At 43.9% G+C, this 21,408-nt stretch overlaps 1 protein-coding gene and 1 non-coding gene across 6 annotated transcripts in view; both read right to left on the bottom strand.

Annotated features, from left to right (window-relative positions):
* The window catches only part of DNAJC5 (DnaJ heat shock protein family (Hsp40) member C5), a 36,413-nt gene extending 16,005 nt beyond the window's left edge, over positions 1-20,408 (bottom strand). The window contains exons 1-3 of one of the 5 annotated variants that reach the window (XM_072878742.1): positions 19,233-19,402; positions 7,315-7,389; positions 1,631-1,698 (exon numbers count right to left, since the gene is read on the bottom strand). The gene's annotated coding sequence lies outside the window, so the exon portion shown is untranslated. Of the gene's footprint in view, positions 1-657; positions 773-1,630; positions 1,699-7,314; positions 7,390-19,232; positions 19,403-20,388 lie in introns of those variants that run through there. The other 4 variants (XM_072878743.1, XM_072878740.1, XM_072878744.1 and 1 more) reach the window with 4 other exon arrangements.
* Positions 19,595-19,666, bottom strand: TRNAE-CUC (transfer RNA glutamic acid (anticodon CUC)). The gene has a single exon. It is a non-coding gene; the product is annotated as a tRNA-Glu (tRNA).
* Positions 20,409-21,408: the final 1,000 nt, after the last annotated feature.

Here is a 21,408-nt window from a genome sequence, read left to right as displayed (position 1 = left end):
TCGTAGCAATGAAGGGATGGAGGGCTACCTCAACGGACAGCGTCAACAGCATCTCGGTGTCGGTAGCATCCGAAAGCAGGCTACCGGCAATACGTTCCATTTCACTTCAAGGATGAAGCATTAAGTATTTATTCATGAACAAATCTCTGGAAACTGTAAAGTACCAACTTGCCCCAAACACCGCTTTTCACATTTCCAATTAATTCTGTACATTTTCCCACCTAAGTCACAAAGGCGCAGCCGCTCACTTGAATCTCCTCACTGGAGGAAAGAGTGCTTTTGAAAGCAGTTGTGGCTGTCCAGCTCCACTGATAAAAATCAGAAGAGGCAGAGGAAACCAAATAATGTTAACTTTAAAAAGACTCCTACCCCAATGTCCTGCTGTACAACCTTCACCAGAATTTTAACCTTCTTAATATCTGTATATTCATAAGGTTAAGTTACTGGGGAAAAAAATAAAATTAAAAAAAAAAAAAATCACACCATGAATGCATGCGCCAGCGCACAGACCTTTAAAATAGGTGCTGTTCACAACAATTTTAGTGAAGTGTCTGTCTTCAGTGTAGGGAAACTGGCTGCCAACAGTTGTTCCAAAAAGTGAAATCTCGCTGTAACAGACAAAATCCACCGCCTCCTGATGTGGTAAATGATACTTACCCACTAGACACAGGACAACGGAAGGTCATTAACCTTAACGGATACTCTCTATCCCAATTGCATGTTTGCAAACGAGTTGGATTGACACCAGAAGAAGAAAACAGCTTCCCAGTCTCTCCATAACGTCGCCAGTAACACAGAGAATAGAGAAATCCCCAAAAGGAACAAATAAGAAACAAGAGGAACGAGAAAGACGAACTCAAAGCTGTGCTGGAAGTGCCGGACAGGAGAAGAGGAGGTAGGCTGCTGTCCTGGCACAGCCCAGCACCGCCGAGGCACCGACCCTGCCAGTGTCTTTCATACAAACTCCCCGTAACATTGCCAAGCCCTCTGCAATTCCAGTTGTAAGAGTGTATCAGCAGATGATTAAAGAGTCCAGCTTGGAAATGATGTTTTGCCAGCTCTTACAAAAATTATGTCTAGTTGATGCTTTATTATACAACTTTAGGAAGCACTAGAGTATTTTAGGAAAGATTTGTATTCCACAAAGCATTTCTGGTTACTGACTACGTGGTAAAAATCTAATGTCAGTTAAATTTAAGATTACTAGCTTTTCAAAGATTTCCAGTGCAGAAAATTAACTACAGGTGTTAACCTTCAAATAATTTAGTTTATCTCAACCAGTATTTACTCGTAAAAGTCTAAATAAAAACACCAAGCCGGAAAACACTTTAGTAAATATTGAATTATCACAAAAACGAAACAGCACCACTGGCCTCCGCATCCTGTCCATCTGTCTCAGATTCATTTAGAGTCGTTCTCACAATCTGGTATTTTTCGAGGGTGAAAAAAAATCATTTTTAAAGGGGAGAGGAGAGAAACATATACGTATTACCAAGAAAAATACAAGGTGTTTTAAGCTTGGCTTCATGAGGTATTAGAGATTTCCATAAGAAACTATGAACTTTGTTTCCTCGGCATTATTTTGCATTTAAATGAGTAGCTACAAGAAATCAAAAAATACAGTACTTACCTGGTGTCTAGTTCGAATACTCTAAGGTAAGTGGTAACAGCCTCCACACACCTCTAAAACTGAATCTCCTAAAGACAAAACAAAAGCAAATCAATTGTTCACTAACTCTTACGTTGAGGGCTCATAGCAAAATTATCATCACGTTATTTTATTATAACAATCCTTCGTGATACGCTAAAGACAAGACGGAAGTGAAACAACAAAAACGTAACCTTCCATGCTTATACAGAATTTTCACTCAAAGCAGGTAAGTATTGCCGCCACGGGGACGTGGAGGCATGCTGCAGTCTGGATGCGTTCAGCAGGCACGCACCTTCCTACGACACAATCAGCTGGCATCAGAAAATACATTTTAAAGGCAGCATTTAAGTATTTTCATTATGCTTTCACTCAAATGCCACCTTGATGTGAAAGTCCAGAACAAAACACAAGTTTTTTACTCTCCAAAATATTTTACACTACAGTAAGTCTCCACAATGTAAATACTTATCTTTAGAATTGATTAGCTGTCAAAGTAAGTTACAAATATTTTAAAGTGCAGATTCAAGAGCTCCATGCTTTTATCTGTAGCTTCAGTCTCTTTCCCCAAACCTTTTACCACGTGAAAGACACACACTTATCTAAAATAGAGATACCAGTCGCACAGAGACTCTAATAACCATTATCTGTTTAAGACTTCGGACTTTTTCAACTTAGGCGTTTGTGAAATATCTGTACTTAAAACAAGAGAAGCGTGTTTTTCAAGTCTTGATAATCTGTAATGTTGTTAGAGAGAGACTGCTAAAGCAGCTTAGCTAATACAGCGGACTACAAGCTCCGGCACACGGGAAGCGGGCACACAGCCTGCTCCGCCAGCCTGCGAGGGAGCAGCCAGGCACAAGGAAGGCGAACCGCAGCAGAGCAAGATGCTGCAACAGCCCAGAGAGGTTCAGTGGCATTCAGATGCCTTCATGACAAATAAATGTAATTTTTAAAAACTTCAATAGAAAAACAGTATTGTCTGTACAGTGCCTTTCTTCACAAGTTATGAACAGCACCGCCGCTAAGGTGAAGGAGACGTGCAAGCGCATGGAGTAGCTGAATGTTACCATGCCATTTCTAATGCCACTCTACCTGGCATCAAAATCGGTTCATGTGCTTACACTGTAGAGCAACACCAGCTCATTTTACCAGGACAAATTTCGATCAGGAAAACCACAGTTTTACCCTGTTCACGTTCCCTCGCCCTGAAGCAGACACAACCTGAAGAACCAAGTCTCACTTCAGCGTACACGGAGGAAGAGAACCTGAGATGACCCAGCAACACGAACCCCTTCTTTCAGCGGTCAAGGCAAAGTTAGACAGATTGCTCCAGATCCCCAATCACACGAAAATAAGAGAATAAATGGGCAAGAGGAGCCTAGGGAATGCTAGATGGTGCTATGGAAAAACTTAAGGAAAAATCACTGCAACAGATTACAATACCTTCTAATTAAGCAGCTACAGGATACATCTAACCTACGACATTAATCACAAAGTCACTTATGCATTAGATTACCCAACGATAAACTTCATGAGTGGGACTCCAGAGCAGCTTTTACCCAGCAAGTCATCACTTCATCATCATCCAAACCCTTTCAACAGATTCCAAAGAACGAGCTCTGAATGCACTTGAGAAATAAACTCCCCATTCCATTAAAAAGTACGCCTTTCACAAACTGGAAGGTTTTGGTGTGGCAAACAGAGATGTTGGGAACGCACCCAGTAAGCTGTTGGCATTACTGACCACAGAATTTGTTTTATGCAATCTGTAAGAAGCCACTTGATCTTAGCAGCATATCCACAAACGAGTAAGAACGAACCAACCAACAACTAAATAATGTGTTTACTGTTGATGGATCTATTTAGTGCGTTTGAAAGATACCTTCAAAGGACTTTGCCTGAAAAACGAAAGGCAGGGAGTGCGCAAGCTACAGGCAGAATTTAAACCATCACACTCAAACGGAGCGTGTGCAACATGAAAGGGTGGACTACCTCTCAGCTGAAAAATGCCCTTTTTTGTGAACCTATAAAGGCTTCCAGGTTCCCTGCCCACTGCTTTCTTCATTACAAAGTAATCAACAACAGAACATTTTAAAAGTGATCTTCAGAAAGCTGCGGGTGGTTAACGGGGTTAACAACCAGAACTATGGCCCAGGCTCTCAGGACACTGGGGACTACAACAGACGTATTCAGACGGACGAGTCCACCAGCTCTGCCTGTAGTCACTAAATCTTCTCTTTCAATCTCTAGCTAGCAGATGCACAGTAATTTTTTTTTCCTAAATAAGCTCTGCCTTCATACCTAGATGAAGATCATCTTTAAATTTACCACTAATTCTGTTTCAGACAGCAACCTAAGCTTCAGAAACATTGACAGTCAAACTGAAAATGGCTACAGGATGCTCAATTTATCGATGTACACGGCTGGAAATCTGCGAGTGAAACAGGAGAAGAAAGCAAAGTCCAAATGTACTTTGGAGATTTGATTATACTTGCTTGCCTTTGACAAAATGAGCTATCCTGCTAAAGTCAGCATTTGGCATATAATGAAGTAAATGAAAATACAATGGTGCGTGGATAGAAGCTTCAAAGAGTTCAAATGCAAGATTACAGCCCAGCCCTTGTCAAAACTCCATCAGAAGAAAAGTCTTCACAGAAGAAAAGCACACATACACAATATCTAGTTACGTGCAGAACTCAAAAACATTACTTTTCTGTGTATTCTATCTTAATATGGACGCGATCAGCAAGATTTTCTTCAGTCTCAGTTACGCCAATACCAAGTTTCATTAACAGCAGCAAACCTGCTGTACACCTGGAAATAACTGGGCAAGACCAAAATAAATTCCAAAGGAAACTCCTTCTTATAAAAATCAAAGTACATGAGAAAGCCCTGCCAGCTGTTTCGCATCACCTCTTCCCCACCGCATCCTCCCTTGCCCGCTCCCCGCCAGCCGGCCGCAGCACGCCTGTCTGGGGCTGCGCTCCCTGGGTTTCTGTTGCGACCGGCAATTCTGATGTGGTGACTCAGGAATGTTTTGATCTACCCATCCAATCTCATTATTCAGCTGGCCAGATCCACTGACCCAGAGCTCTACATAATACCCTGCTTGTAATTACTTGTAAATATCTTCCCTCCTTATTACGTGATATTCACAATGCAAATAAAAGGAGAGAAAGTGAGAGGACAGATGCCAGCAAAGAAACAGAAGCGTTTAAAATCAAGATTAATGGATGTTACCCTGTTTCAAAACACACAAAAACTCGAAGAAAAAAAACTCTGGGGAAGGGAATACGCAATTGTTTAGGAGGCAGAGAATACATATGTATGAAATACATAAGTGTGAAAAGAATGATGAAGGTAACAAAAGTGCTTAGGGACATGGTGTACTGGTGGTCTTGGTAGTGTTAGGTTTATGGTTGGACTCAATCTTAAAGGTCTTTTCCAACCTATACGATTCTGTGATTCTGCGAAAAGCAAGCAAAGCTACACGAGTGCAAACTAAATTCAGCAACACATTAAAATTGTGATAAGTTTTGCAACACAAATGAAGAAATACGCTTCGGAAGTTTGCCTGCTCTTTCAACCACTTTGCTCATACCAAAACCAGCTCTTGTAGCCTCGTTTGTTCTGCAAATTTGAATCCCATTTATCCAATATTATATTTTCCCTATATACTGTGACTATAAATAGCACTCAGCCCCTTTTTTTCCTCTAACCAAGAGATATATATTACCTTTTCCTTACAGAAATCAGACACGATTCTCAGATCGATTCTTTTAGATAGAAAGCACATCTGTGTCTTCTGTCTACCCTAACCTCCTCTGACAGATGCAGGAGAACCATTTTTATTTAACAGACTTGTCACCATCCTGCTCCGTATGTTGTTAACACAGGGAAGTATCCTTAGCACACCTTGCTGCACCCACCTCCATCATGTACGTGAGCTGTATCATCACTATCAAGTATTTAAAGAATTAATGCTGCAATTAAGGCTAAATAAATAACAAATTCGAGAGACAAAACAGAAACTCCCAAGTCGTTATTTTCACACCCTTACTTGCTCACAACACTTGCAAAATGAATGAGTATTGGGAAAACGATGTGGAAAGGCTGAAGGGAAAGCAAACTGGCTAGTAAGTGCACTCAGAAGACTACTACTATTTTAAAGTACTCTTCATGAACGTTCCTCTAGCTGTCTTGAAATAGTAATTTTTAACCTATTAATTGAAGCACTAACATTTACCATTTCATGAAAGCATCCAAAAGTGAGAGTTTTTGTGTTGCTTCTATTTTTTATATCACAGCACAAAAAAGCCTTTTAGCTAAATCTTGCTATTCAGTTTGTAGCCTTTCACTAAAGGTCCTGTGAGAAATCTCCTACCCATAAAAATATTCTGTTTTAACACGTAAATCCTGATGTAAAGCTAGCCTAGTATTCAGGGAATTAATTTCAAATGTATGCACCTTTCTCCCACGAAAAAGAATCTTACTATGGCCAAATTCATCTGCCTTTGGAACAGAAGACAGGTCTCCAACAGTGAAAGACTGTGACGCTAAAATCTTCATCAAAGTCTCTTAAATATGAATTTAAAAAAAAAAAACAAAACACAGAGCTTTCAAATAAATGAGATCTTGGACAACACAACTTCTCTGCTAAATTCAAGTCTAAATCAATGTAACAGCCATCATTAACGCTGAAAGAGATGCTGCACCGAAACTTGTGACAAACTTAACTACAGTGATACAAGCGTTGTTTCTCTAATAAGCTTAGCAGATTAAAATTTAGCCATTTAAGTCTGATTGACCAACCTGTTATAAAGACTTGTGACCTTGTACCCTATATGAGAGTAAGATTCAAACCCACTAAAGAAGGTTTTCCATATTAGGGGGAAAAAAATGTGAAGTATTAGATTCACATTTTCTATCATCTCTCCTCAACTAAAAGAATTACTCTTTAAAACCCTGGGTTTTTTAGTGGATTCCCTACTTAGGATTTCATTGCTCCTATTTAATCCTTCTGCAAAATTAAATTACTCTTTATGGCATTACAGTAGTTTATATGGCAGAGTGCAAGTGTCACAAACTGTATACGGCTATAAAAAACCCCCACTACATCTGCTTACTCAGCTATTTAAAAATGTATGAAAAAACAGTAGTTCTGTTTGCTTGCCTCATTATTACTCTTAATTGTTTGTCTATATAAATATATGCAGTGTTTGAATTGCTGTAACTACTCATAGCACGCAAGTTCACTAGAACACATCAGAAAACCCACAACATTCACTACTGTGGGTGGAGTGATACTGATGTCACTTATTTCTTCCAAAGAGAAAATATCTTGCACTTCTGCAAAAGCATCAATACAGAGGTGCAGTTCCAATTGTGCTAGGCGAGTTGAATAAACTATCAATTAAAAAAAAAAACCCCACATATTGCTGACGACTATAGCAACATAGTCAAAGCATTAAACCTTTAACATATAAAGTCTTGGAACAAACAGATGGGTTTACTCACGTAAAAATGGGATTTATACTATTACGTCAGACCTGTAGGTAAGGCAACTAAAGGCTTTTAAACAGCAATAAAAGAAAAAAATGTCTATTCACTCATGCGACAAAAGGTTCAGCAATCGGATCAATTGTCAAAATGTGATCACCGACCTCTGGACAGCCTGCTCCAAACGCCTCGCCGCTCTTGGTAGGTTAGGATGAGTTTTCTGTTGCATGAAGCAGTAACTGTGCGACAAACACACAGGAGTCAAACCAACTTTCACAACAGGTTAAGGAGACAACGCTGCTCCAAGCAGCACCTTCTTACAGCACAGGCCGTTTTTGCCTGGTCAAAAAGAAGGAACAAAGTGAGGTTATGGAGTACATCTAAAAAAAGCCATCTAAGCAGTCAGAGGCAAAAGAAATGACGCAGTGATCTTCCCAGACATGGACACATCTTTCAAATTACAAGTTGGTCAGCAAAGGGAAAGAAAAAGAGATTTCTCAGAAATTAATCTGGAAGGGCAGGGGAAGACTACCCTCTGTACTCCTCTACAGTAGCAGGAGATGGAGAAAAAGAAAAGAAAGTTCCTATCTTCTTTTGCTATCAATTGTGGAGGCAGATGAGCAGGTAAATAAGGGGTTCCCCCCCCCCCAACATTTAAATAATGTACAAGTATGGTTTTACAAACTGCAAAATGCAGACCAAAATTATTTCACAATTGATTTATTACTGGAATCACTTTGTTGTCAAATAAACACTCTTGGCAGTTTCAATCATGAGCAGTTTTTGTTAATGACTTTGAAATGAATAGTTTATCTTAATGGGTAAAAAAGCAAGAAGGAAGACCAGGTTCTACCGACAGCAGAAGGTAATTCACGTATTTCAGCCTGATCTAAAATGATTGAGTCTGGTGTTTCCCTTTGAGAAACTTTACCTCTGTTTTCAGGTTATTAATCTCTGCCATTCAGGTCTTTAAGAGTTATCTCTTCCCCCACCAAACACACAAATCTTCCTCTCAAAAAGTTATGAATAAAAAAGCACGAGAAGCAGAACTGAACTGCAGAATTTATCAAGCCAAATGTCCAGAAACAACCACCCACCGAGCCACCTAGCTCAGGAAAAGCAGAGAAAATGCCTTTATACGACCACCAGGAATCCAACGTAATTATCCCCATAACGTCAGAGCCTTTCTTTCTGTTTCACAGGGTAATTAGTTTTTAGCAATCTACAAGATTTTACTCTAAAAATTAAGCTTATTTCTTTAATAATACAGGCAGAAATTTAACTCTTGTCTGCTGATTTACGTTTACCTCAGGTATCTGGTCAGGTCCTCCCAGCCTAAGAAGATGCAAAGTTATTCAAGCAGCATGTGTATCCGCTCAGCTAAGTTGTGAAGACTTTAGTTCCAAAGATTATTTTTTTTCTTTTGCAAAGTTTAAAAATTAAGCATATCTAAAAATCCTTTCTTCTCCTAACTGCTCAACTGTATTTCCCCAGTTTTTGTGGAGACTGGGGAGGAGACTTCACTATTTCATTATTTCACTTCCTCACAGAAACGGCCAGAGAAAAGAACATTTTCATTTCCTCCCGTAAAAAACGGAAAAGCACAGGCTTCTAACATACAAAGGCTTCTTTATTAGACCATAAAAAAACAAAGGCAAAAACGGCACAACAGATTTGTCTGCTTTTCAGCTGACATTGAATACTAATAAGAAATAGTAAAAAACAAACAAACAAAAAAACACACACACACAAAAAACCCCCAAAAAACCCCCTACCACTCATTTTCCTTTCCTAATTGTGAGGCTGCATCCAACACTGCCAGCTTCAGCCAGAAAAGCCAGCAGAGCTGTACTGGTGATCAACCGCTGTGCTAGTGGCCATGCCTAGTAAGGACATCCATACGCCAATGAATACGAGTTTTAATAACAACCTGCTCTATTCAAGAGGCACGCGCCGACATAACTTTCTGATGCAGATCTGGTAATCGAGCGATTTGCCGGTATAGCTTCACGTTAAGGCACTCCAAGCCATGACACAGCTCAGGAATCCAGGTCAGCAGAGCTGCAGCACCTTCGGGTGACAGGTCCTTGGCGTGAAGGCACCGATTATCGCCATTCCCTGTTAGTCAAACATCACAAACACAATAGGAAGTGGCTCCTGAAGTCCTGCAGCCAAGAAAAATACGCCAGGACAGAGCAATCGGTGTTGTAAAACATGTTTAAGATTTAAAATAACATTTTCGACAACTTTCAAAAACACCCTCGCACCCACTGCTTTCAAGAAACTACCGATTAAAATTATAATCACACCAATAACAATTTTTAAATTGCATGCTCTTTTCCACCCTAGGACCACCAGACTCTGCATGAACTGAAGCGCTGCAAACAAGCTGCAACGCTGATCTGAGTACAGCCTGCCACCAAACTGCGCTATCCAGTTAAGCCTGAGAAAAACCCAAAGCGAGACATCACCAGGAGCCAGTGGTCCCCTGATTACAAACAGGGGACAGGCTGTAAGATAAAAACCCTTCGAACTCAAACACTGTGCCATGGTGAGCGGGTGAGCACGAACCCAAGCAGACCAAGCTCCCCAAGCAGACCATCTCCAGGCCCCCAGGTAAAGCTCTGCCCCAAACACAACTTGCCAACTGGCAGAGGAACCATGAACTGCGTTTTCCACAGCCACACTCGTCTGAATTAAGGACGACACTCCCCCAGCGATCGCAAGACCTCAAAGCATACCCCGCAATTCTGCACATCGGAAGTATGCCTGCACAAACACAGAGTGGTAGAACAGACCTGAAAAAACTGCAAGTGAAATGGCAAGTCATAAATACAGATTTACTAAACTAATTGACACAAACAAACAAATATATATTTTTGGATATGCAAGACATTCTTCAGTCACCTTCATACAACAGATTCATCCTCACTGGATTGTGTCAGATGTTACAGAAAAGGGTTTAAAAGGCACAAGGAGATGAGTTTCGTACGTGCCCCATTCAACTCCCCAGCACATGGACACTGAGAAGCAGAAAAGAAGCTAAGCCTTTAGATTTTCACAATAAAATCTGAACTGATCAGCACAGTTTACATCACTCAAACTTTTACTTGTTGTTTTGGCAAGAAAATACAACAAAATTCCTTTTCTTTTGAAGGCTGGGCAATGCTGGAGGGCCATGCCTTCATTGCAAGTATTTTTGTTTCATCTTAGGTCAACAAAAACAGAGCCCACGTCCAGAGGTAAACAGGCAGTAAGCCGCAGCAGAAAGCACCTTGGGACAGAGGACACATTTATTCCCTAGCGATAAAAAACGGTTTTCATAGCGCTGAAGAAAGCCACTACGAATCCATTGCTAATGTAACTACATTCTTATAATACACCAAGAATATATTAACCACTACACAATTCATACGTTTGAGTCCGTCTGGACTGGGAGGTGCTCAGGACCCAAGACCTTGTCCATTGTCCCCGCCTGGCTCATTTGGCTAGAAACATCCAAACAAATCCCAGGGTTGGATTAAAAGTGGTTTTAATTTAAAATGACCTTTTCTTACAGGAGAGAAACTCTTTGGTATTTTCTAACTATACAGTGTGGTCTCACCAACAAAAAGATTTATTTTGTACTACTCCTACAGCAACCATACTGATATTTATTTCCACTCTGCATACGTTTAATCTGCAAACTGCGTGATGAAGTATGTCCCCAGTTCCGCCATTCAGTCTCGCAACAGTATTTCATGGCTGCTTAAAAAAAAAAGGCAAGCCCATAATTTAGAAATAATAAGGCAACTGAGAATGGTATTTGTCCTACTGATTTTCCCACTAACTCACTAGTGATTAACAAGAACAGACACAGCTTGAATTTCAGACCATAGACTTAGTTTGCAAACCTGGCACTTAAGGAAAAACCATGTTCCAGACTTTAATTGTAACTGAGTTTTCTAACATTATAATTGGGATAAGAAATAGAACATCTAAACACATACAGATTTTATAAACTAATTTTTAGAGTGGAATCACACTTCAGAGGACTTAGAACAAGAACGCCACTATTATACCGATGCATCATTTAATCACTGCCATTTCCAATGCACATGGCTTTTAGTTGCAGTGTAAAGTAGAGAATTACCACATTTAGTCTTTTTTCCACCTGAAGTAGTAACTGAGAACAAAGTCAGAAAACCCTATAGTTTTTGTGACTGTGATGCTTTTATTCCTCCCTCTGATCTTAACTAACACCACAGTATGACAGACGTCTCTTCAGCCTGCCAGTATACGTGACGTGATGCTGTCAGTGCAATGTTAAACCAGTGTTATTCTTACACATATTCCCCAAACCAAGAGTACATCTTCCTGAAGATCCTTAAGAGGAACACAGTTAGTTGCAAAATAGTACCTTTCCTCATTTAGGGTTATTTTTAAATGATATTTTACACATCTACACATTTGAACAGCCTCAAAACAGCAAGAAAGGAAGAGTGAAAGTCATGAGAGAAAAGTAATTTTTAACATGCAAGAGGGACTCACTGGGCTTTATACAGAAGACGTCAACAGAACAAGTCACTGGAAGACATGTGGTTTTAAGATAAGATGCAGGAAACCGGGGTAAAGAATTGCACATTATAGGACAACTACAGAAGATGCTGGATTTTCATCACCCAAGATATTTCATCCAACATACATTCCATTTTGGGACCAGCAATAAAAAGATAAAGTCATGTTGATGGTTGTCCCTGTTATCCAAACCACTCAGTGAAATACCGAGGTATGCTTGGGAAATTATACCTATGCACCTTCCAAACACCTTCTGATTAACTCTGTTCGCCTGGTTTTCCTAAGTTAATTGTGAATGGCCAACATTGAGGCAAAGCAATTTTTAAAAGTGCACCAAGAATGAAGTGAGCGAGCGTGGAAATTGGGAAGTTTGTAGGAAAAGAAAGAAAGAGGGAGACAGTTATGAAGGAAGATAAGTATTTTCACTAATTACTGTCCAGGCAAAATATTTCTGTTCAATATGCATTTATTTTGCGACGTGATAAAAATGGTCTACTCAAAGCAAGAACATTATTTCCCAACATTAACGTTAGGGCCTTCAAAAGAATGACTGACTGACCAGTCATTTGTCAAACCAACCCCCAACGATGATAAAAGAAACTTTCTGAAGAGAAGACGTGGTTCATCGCCTATTTTTCTTTCACTACTCAGACCAGAACTGAGACACACATCAGAATCGTACATGCGCAGAGAAGCAGCATCCCTGTGCGACAGAGCTCGTTAGTCAGTTATCAGATGGAAAATATTCCTAAAGTTCACAAAGAACAGCAACTCACAATGAAGCTGGAACTTAAATCGATTCACTGCTCTGAACAGTAACTGAATCCGGTTTTTTAACTCAATTTAGAATGGGAAATAGGTCTGGTTATACCTTCTGAGAAACAGCTCACCTCAGATTTCAGCGGAGGCACTGAACAATTTTGTGGTCCCTTCCCTCCTCCTCAAGGAGATGCCAAGGGGGTGCTGGGAAGAGCGGAGGATCTAGGAGTGGCAAAAGCTAAACCATGCACGCAAGAAGGAAAAGAAATAGACACCTGCTCCCACCGAGGTCCTACCAGCCACGCTGAACCATCTCACCCTCTTCCAGAGCTCGCAGTAGGCAGCTGGGTTCCCTGACTGAAACGTCACGTAGATCAAGTCAGTTGAGGCATATCGGATCAGTCCAACTGTTTCAGATCAAAGCGGTTATCAGTCTGACCTGGAACTGTATCAGGATAACTCCAGTCCCTGATGGACCTGAACTACAGCAGAACTTTTAAAAAAAAAAAAAAAAAAAGAAAAAAAAAGTACTGCTTCAATTCCGTGTGCAGGTACCAGATGACTTCATAAGGATCCCGCATGCCCTTTGTAAAAGCACATGAACACTCATTAATTTTATTCCCCTTCTACTGCTGTTATCACAGTGTCACATGTCTCCCAAAGACACACTTCCACACTCCAGTATCTGGACAAGATCTTAACATGTCCCATTTTGTCCGTTGACCCCCCCTTCTCGTACTTCTAAATATCAGAAGCAGGACCGCCAACTTTCATGCTGACCTCGTAACTACAGAGAAGAAAAATTAAGACACTTCTTAACATATTTTTTTAAAAATTCCCTTAACTGCACACCATCAAGTAACAATAGCTGCAACCTTAAATCATAAATATCTCACTTGGTGCAACCTAGTCTTGGTCGAATGAATTTCCTGAAGTTGGCATCTTCTAGATTACTGCAGACGCTGTCACTAGTAACTGCCCACGAAAACGTCTGGAGTTAGGCTTCCCAAGCTCCCCTCCGCTCTACAAACAGCTTTAAACCTAATTATGTTTTAACGGTAAGTGTCCCTAAATCCTCATGCCACGAAAAGCAGATTCGTAAGGAAAATTCTTTAATGGCTGACCCAGTCCAGGCAAAGGCCCACATTACAGACCACGCGCTGGAACTGCGACACAAAAATTACAAACTACTTCTGAGCATACATAAAATTGCTAAGATATTACCATCACAGTAACAGAAAATCCTGTTAAGCCATAAAATATGTAATGACAGATGGAAGGGAAAAGAATATTTTCATTTGAAATACAGCCAAAAATTTAAATTTAAAGGGGAAAAGCAAACAGAACACCAGTGCAAGTTTCTACTTTTTGTAACTGCATAATTGGCTCCTGTAATGACATCAGTAAACTCTGGACTTTTCCTAACCGCGCTGCAAAATATTATCAACATACAGGTCCTATATACTCACTTTTTCTACAGATTGCCCGGTAAAAGCCACAACTGTTCCAGGATCCCTACCCCTGCCACCTAACGCAACTTTAATACGACACAGATGAAACCACATAAGGATTGTGAAGTCCCGTGTGACAAGAGGAAAAGCAGGGTGGTGTAAGACAGTGTTCCTAGAGCAAGCAGTTAAAAATGGTTCTTGACAGATATATAAATGTATATATTCTCGGAGAGAAGAGGAAGCCCAGAAGGCAGGTGGGGGGAAGCGTGGGGTGCTGGCTGGCTCTCTGGTTTGTGCTTTTCTATCAACCTCTCCCCACTGGCATGAGATACCACCCGTCGTTGCAATCGGATCTAAAGAACTATTGACTTGCACCATTCATCTGTCAGAAGCCATCAGACCATCACCATCACAAAAATGCCAGTTAATGAACACATACTCGTGATGGCTCCTTTTGTGCTGCTGTGCTCAATTTTTAAAACAGAACTATATATCATGTCACAAAAAAACCCTTGGTTCTTCACCAGTGCTTCGATAAGAGGTAACTAAATGCCACTGAGTTTTTTGTTTGCTCAACCATTCACCTGACAAAGCTTAGATCACAGGACTGAAGTATATTAAAAAGAAAAAAAATTTCATCAAAAAACTCTATTCTCATTACAAAATCCTTGAGCAGATGATGAAAGAGGAGATAGCAGCTGTTAATTTAAATTTACCAGGGCCTAGAAGACTCATTCTGTCTGCATGGGAGCTCCCGCACCACGCACCTTCCATTCTCTTCTACCAGTGCATGCCCAGGAGGATGGAAAACTTGCACCCGGAAGAAAAACGTACTGAAATTTTACAGTTCGCCCTACAACATGCTGGCACTGAAGGTGTTTCAGCATTACTGAAGAAGGCAGAAGAGGACTTTAAAAAGGCACCTTTTATTGCAATGCAGATACAAGGTAAGCGCAATTAGGAGAATTTGCCAGGATGTAAGAAATGTGAACATATGGTAAAGCAATCTTATTCACGTTCTCCCAAGAAAAACCTACACATCAACAACGCACTAAAAACCCCGCAATCTACCACCAATAATTATTATCATTTAGCTATTCTATTCACACACACAAAAAATATTTAACTATTCACACAAAACCAAAAAAGTTATGGTTTTTTGGTAGCTACTATCACTTTGTTAAAAATATTTAAACAATCTTTTGAGGCACTTTTGTTCTGGAATGCAGTTCTTTGAGATCCGTTTACACTGCCTGAAATAGGAAACAAAGCCCCTTCGAAGCTAAAACATGTACTTTCTAACTACTGTGCTGCCTATGTTTTTATTGAGTAAGAAAATACTTTAACTGCACTTGGAAGTAAATCTTAAGATACAGCACCATTCAAACTCCTGTCTTTCAAGATTAAAAGCAGCCACTGATTAACCAAGCAGCATCAATACATTGTAGTTGACACAGTAACAAAACCGTAAGGATAAAAAAATACATTAAAACAATGGTAAGAATTCACAAACAGCTCTGGCTGTTTGTGAATAAGCGTTGGCAATCTGCTGGCAGCGTACGCTGGCCAGGTGTACCAAGATCACTCCTCAACTTCCTTTTTATCCGCCAAGTCTTTTCTTTTGCAAATGTCCCGTCAGCCACCAAATCATCCTGAACGTGTGGAAGAGCTTTGATGGCCAGGACAGGTAACTAGAGAGTTAAATATGCAAAAAATATTTACATGGACACTTCTAAACCAATATTGCTTAATTCAAATTACTTCAATTACTGGAGCACAACAAAAACAACTTTTTCATGTTAAAAAAAACAAACAAATAAATCAGTGCAAGGCTTCGCTTTGGTCCTCAGCGTTAGCCATGTTCCTCATCCCTCCTGTCTCACGGCATGGGTGGCCACACAACTATTTCATGAGACCCTGGACTGGCCCACTGCAGCCCTCCGTGCCATCCGCTTACAAGTTGGGGGTCACCTCACGGAAACCAAGCGACTCGCCAAACCGCACACACCCGCTCCTTGAAAACGTCTTTTCCTCGGACTAGTGGAGAGCGACAGAAGAGCCACATCTTCCTAGGCAGAGGGAATCCCTCTCTAGCGCTGCTTTGCTTCCTACCCAGGCAGGCAAACCTGGAGGAGAAGAGAGGCCGTGAGCGGAGCTGCGCAGAACCCTGAGCTAGAACTGCAAGCAGCAAAGCCAAACAAAGAGGACTTGCATGGCTCGAGATCAAACTGTGAAGGAAATCAGTTAGTGTATTAAAATTACCTTAAATTAATCCCCGTGCTTGCGCGTTTGACAGGAGAGCAGTGAAAACGCTGGCAGATGCCATTCCACGTGCTCTGGGAGGATGCTGGCGCTCAGTCCTATGTATAAGCTATGCAGAAAAGTTCTGCCAACCCCTTCCCTTCCCAAACATACAGAAAAAATATTTTTATCTGGTTATTAACATTAATGATACTTAAAAAAGAGAAAACACTGGCAAACCGATCAAGAGAGGCAAATATGGCAATTGTCACAAATACGGCAATCATCACAGGCCAGTTGCAGTACCGTTATTGTAAGTTAAGTCATTTAACAGACAGATAGGATTTGCAGAACCACCTCCCATTCTCAGATTGTGCCCGCTTCCCCAGAGAGGATATTCTGGCAACTTAATTCATAAAATAAAAAAACCCAAGAGTCCTATCAGCAACTTTTTAAGTTTAACCTAAACCATGATTTCTTAAGTAATCCAGTTGGGGCTTCCATTAGTATTCACTATCAAAATGCTTAAACACAGACAAAAATCCTCCTTGAAGCTCACAAAGAGAAGAAATACAATGATTAACAACATCATCGCTGACAACTACCACCTCCCTAACAGCATAACCTGCAACTTAGGCCAAAAGTCTCAAAACCAACATTCACGTTGTTAGGTTCCTAAGTCATATTCCAGTACCGCTTCAATTTTTTTCCGCAGTATGAAGATCCAAGGAACACCGCTGACTTGATGGATGCCTTCATGCGGCACGGTAAGAAAAGCTTGTCCACATCACAGCTGTATTTTGACCCCTGCTCCGATCCTCCGCTGCAAAACAAGTCCCTGGCAGGCTCCAACCATCCTAACCACCGACTGACCAGGAGGCGGACTGCCTGGCCTTCAGGGAAGGCTGAAAGAGAGTTTCGACTTCTTGGGATATAAGGTCTACGCGACGAGACAAAACATACTACAAAGACATTACTTCTTTCAGAAGCTCACTGATAAAAGATGGTTAAATATAGCACACAGCTACCCCCTGAAGTTGGGAAATCTCTACTTTGGTTTCACCAGCACTTTGAACCTACAGCCTGCAATTTATCCATACAAGACGTCAAAAACTGGGGAGGAAAATGACCACGTTGCAGCATCTCCCCTTTCATTTAAATGCCGTGGACAATCACTAAGATGAAACACAGGAGGGAGCGAAAGAAGCATTTATTTATGCTTATGAAAAGCTGTTTGACTGAAAATGTCACCTCCAAACTCAGGGTTATCCACAAAGCAGATTCTGCACGACCAGCATCATGACAAGTTCCTCCAAAGTCCTTAGAGCACCACAAAAAAACCACAGGAAGCTGCTCAATAAAAATAAACCTCTTTTCATCCTACGCTCTATATATTAAAGTCAATTTCTCTTCTACTCCAGCTTTTGTTTCCCCTCTTTTCTCCCTCCCAGAGCACAGCGTACTTGAATTATTAGAGCTCATTCATTAATGCAAATGAATTTGGCATCTATTTCTCAGGATCTCTTAGTCAGATTAGGACTCTCATTTTCTATCACAAGCAAACAAAAATGCAAACACTGATCCTAATCAGCCTGAGACCAACAGACGCCTCAGAACTTGAGGAAGCTTCTACTGAAATTGTGGGCAAAAGAATAAATTCCACTGAAAGGTGGCTGCTGCTATTGAAGAATTTAGAGAGCTACAATCCTGCTGCATTTCAAAAAGAAATCCTTTCAGATTCGCATACTTTCGATAGCTTCATTTACCCAACGAAATGGGTGAAACACCACCGGTCAGCCACTGGGTGAATGCGGCCTACAAGTTTTTGCTTCAATAGCAGCAAACTACTACAGTATTTAAACACAGATAGAACATTCCGTTTCCTTAAGATAAGCTAGCATGACAACATCAGGCAGACATCAGCTAGAATTATATTCTTTCATACCGGTGTAAGACGATGTACCAAATTTATGCCTTTTTTTTAAGCTTTACCGCAGGAGAGAGAACATTCAGCATACACAGCTCTACAGCAACGTCTCACAGCACACGAAAATTAATACCCCCATAAAAACAAACCTAAAAAAAAAAAGATAGAAACGTTTGGCTTTCCTTTCTGTGTCATATGGATGGCTTTCACCTTGCTCTCCGAGGGAGAAACGGCTCCATCAGGGTCATATACTCCAGTAATAAAGTCAACGGCTTTGTGTGGCTGCGTGTACAAGAGCAAGGTATTGATAAAGCATAAAAGAGTGAGGCGTTATCAGTGAATTCGCTGTCTCCGTTTCGTCCGGTTGCATTCCGTATCACCAGAATTACCTGACCAGAATTCTTAATTCCAGAACCAGAAGACACTGCACAAATAAATGGAATTATGCTGCCTTTGCAAGTTTCTCACGGTAAAGGCTGGATTTACTTCCCGTTGCAAATACGTCATTCATTAAGCACATAATAATCTCAGCAGTTACAAATTTATTTTTTTCTTTTAATTAATCAGAACAATGTAAGGAAAAGGGGAAGCGAAAATCATCCCAGATCCCCCCAGCGAAAACCCAGTCACCGCGAATCCCGGCTCACGCACAACACAAATGACTTTCACTTAGAATTCACCTTTCCAGGCCTTTTCCCTGGGGTTTTTTGAGTGGTTTGGTTGGGTTTTTTTTCCCCTCAACCTCTGCAGCTCCGAGGCAGCGGACGCAGGCCCCTAAAGCTCCGCGGAGGAACGCCGGGGCGGGCGGCAGGAGGGCAGCGGGGACCGCCACACAGCCGCGGGCAGGACGTTCCCGCGGAGGGGGGCTCGGCGCCCGCAGCCCCCCGCCAGCGATGCCACCGGGCCGAGGCCGGGCAGAGGCCGGCAGGCAGACCCCGCCCGCCCGCGGGGCGCCGTGCCTCGCCGGTCCCCGCTTCCTCCGTCTCCCCCCGCCCCAAAACGCCCCATCCCCCGCCCTGCCCGGCCCCCGGCCTCCTCCCGCCCCCGTTCCCCTCACGGCCCCCGCCCCCCGCCGGCAGCACCAGCTCCATCTTGGCCTCCACCCGCGGGCCAGGCCCGGCCCCGCCGCCGCCGCCGCCGCGCTCACCTGCGCCCCGCGGGCGGGCGGGCGGGGGCCGGGCAGCCCCGGGCGGGGGCGGCCCCACGGTGCGGGCGGCTCCTCCCGGCGGCGAGCGGGCCCCGGTCGCGGCGGCGCTGCCTCAGCCGCTGCCGCCGCCAGACACCGAGCGGGACCCGGCGAGGCCGAGGGCGGGCGCGGGAGGGGCCAGCGCACCGCGCCTGCGCGCCGCCGGCACGCAGCGCCCCCACCCCCGCGGGGCGCGGGCATGCGCCCGCAGCGCCGTGTGCGTGGCCGTGGGTGCGCGGAGCGCGCAGCGTGGGCGGGGGACACGGAGCGTGGGGAGTGGAGGAGGCCGAAAAGCGGGGGGAGCGCGGGGAAAAAAATGGGCCTTCCCTGACCGGGAATCGAACCCGGGCCGCGGCGGTGAGAGCGCCGAATCCTAACCACTAGACCACCAGGGAGCTGTACGATGTGCGCCCGCCCGCTGCACTTGTCGCGTCCCCGCCGGGGCTGCGGGACGGGGAGCGGTGGGGCGGGGGCTGCAGCGGGGCGGGGGGGCTGCAGCGGGGCGGGGGGGGCTGCAGCAGGGCGGGGGACAGGCCCAGCACATCACCTTTCGGCTGCAGACTCAGGACTTCGCTGCTTTTCTAGGTGGCGTCCAGGGCGCTCAGCCCCCAGTGCTCCTGCACATCGACCCTGGGTTTTAAATCAGGTTTGGGCAGCACCTTCATCATCTACGCTGTTTTCTCGGGGTGCTGCACCCAGCCTGCCACCTGCACATCCCCACATGGGCTGCCAGCTCTTGCGTGCCCCAGGAGCACGGCGCTGAGCCGGTTCCTTTTAATGAACAAATGAGCACTTACAATTAGAGGAAAACAGTGATTTTGTTAAGCTCAAGAGTCTGAATGTTTTTCCCAGTTGCTCAAGTTTCCTGGCGCTCCTGGCCGCTCCCTGGGGAACGCTGCTGTTTCCCACCGGTGAGTGAAAGCCCAACTTCCCCCCATCCAGTGCATCCCAGAGCGGGTGACCCCAGTGTCGGTGACCCCAGTGTCGGTGCGGGAACGCTGCGCAGGCACCGCAGCTCGCCCTGGCCATCCCTCCTGCCACCCCGCCATGGCCCCGCTGGTGTGTGACCTCCCTGCGCGGCTCTAACGGCCTTTCCCGTCTGTTGCCTCTGACTCACATTTTAAAGAAATGAAGGATGACGAATCCCTTTTGCCAACGGAGTCATCGCCATTAATCACGCATCCATGCCCTCTCCTCGCTCCAGCCCTGGCTTCCTTTGGCCGCTGCCGAGTCCCCGTTCCCAGCCCGGCTCCGATGCTCCAGAGGACAGCCAGTACCTCTCCTGCTCCAAAACACCGGCTACACGTGGGGCTCCCCAGCACTGACCTTGCACTTTGGACCTTGCACGGAGTCTGCACCCGAGAAGAGATGCTGAGCCCACCCCAGCGCCCACGCAGGGCCAGCCCAGGCTGCTCGCACCCACAGGGGCTCAGCGAGTGGGCCCAGGCTGGGAGCCCCGGGCCAGCGCTTGGCTCTGGACGCTGCCCGCTCAGCCGGGGACAAGCACAGGCTCCCAGCCTCTGGAGCAGTTGCGCAACCCCTCTCACGAGCATAAATGTCAAATTCCTTAAAAAACGCTTGCCATGGTTTCAGCTGATGACCGGGACATGGTGCCAGCAGGGAAAAGTGGCTCCTCCTAGCTTTTTGCAATTAGTTACTTTTCAATTCTGCTGTTTATCTGCTTGTTCCTACTCTGTGGGATGGGGCCATCCGGCTTCCCCCCACCTTTGATGCTCCCGATGAAGCCTCCACACCTCACACTCCTCTGCCCAAGTTGTCCCATTTTCAGGCATGGGTGCTCACCCTCTCCTTTGAAGGGATGCAGGTTTCCTTTTGATGGCTCAGGAATTCCAGTGCCCTGCACTGGACTCTCTCAAACTCTCCAAGCCAGGCGATCACGGTGCCCAAACCGAGAGCGAGGGCATGGGATGCTGCGCTGCGCAGCCACCACGTCACTTCGTGTTTTGGGCTTTAGGAAACTCCCAGTGAGGCAGGAGCGAGGGCTCCCATCCTCTTCCTCACAGGCAGGAGATAAACATCCCAAATCCCCTGGGAAGTTTTCATTTCAAGCCAAGAGGGTGAGCTTGTCCCTGGGTGCTTGCTGGCAGGGAAAGATGACTGCCGAGTCTCTTCTGTG

The sequence above is a fragment of the Ciconia boyciana genome, chromosome 14 (genome assembly GCF_034638445.1).
Source record: "Ciconia boyciana chromosome 14, ASM3463844v1, whole genome shotgun sequence".
NCBI classification, from domain to species: Eukaryota; Metazoa; Chordata; class Aves; order Ciconiiformes; family Ciconiidae; genus Ciconia; species Ciconia boyciana.
Note: the sequence above shows the minus strand (reverse complement) of the source record. Positions and strands in the feature narration are given on the sequence as shown.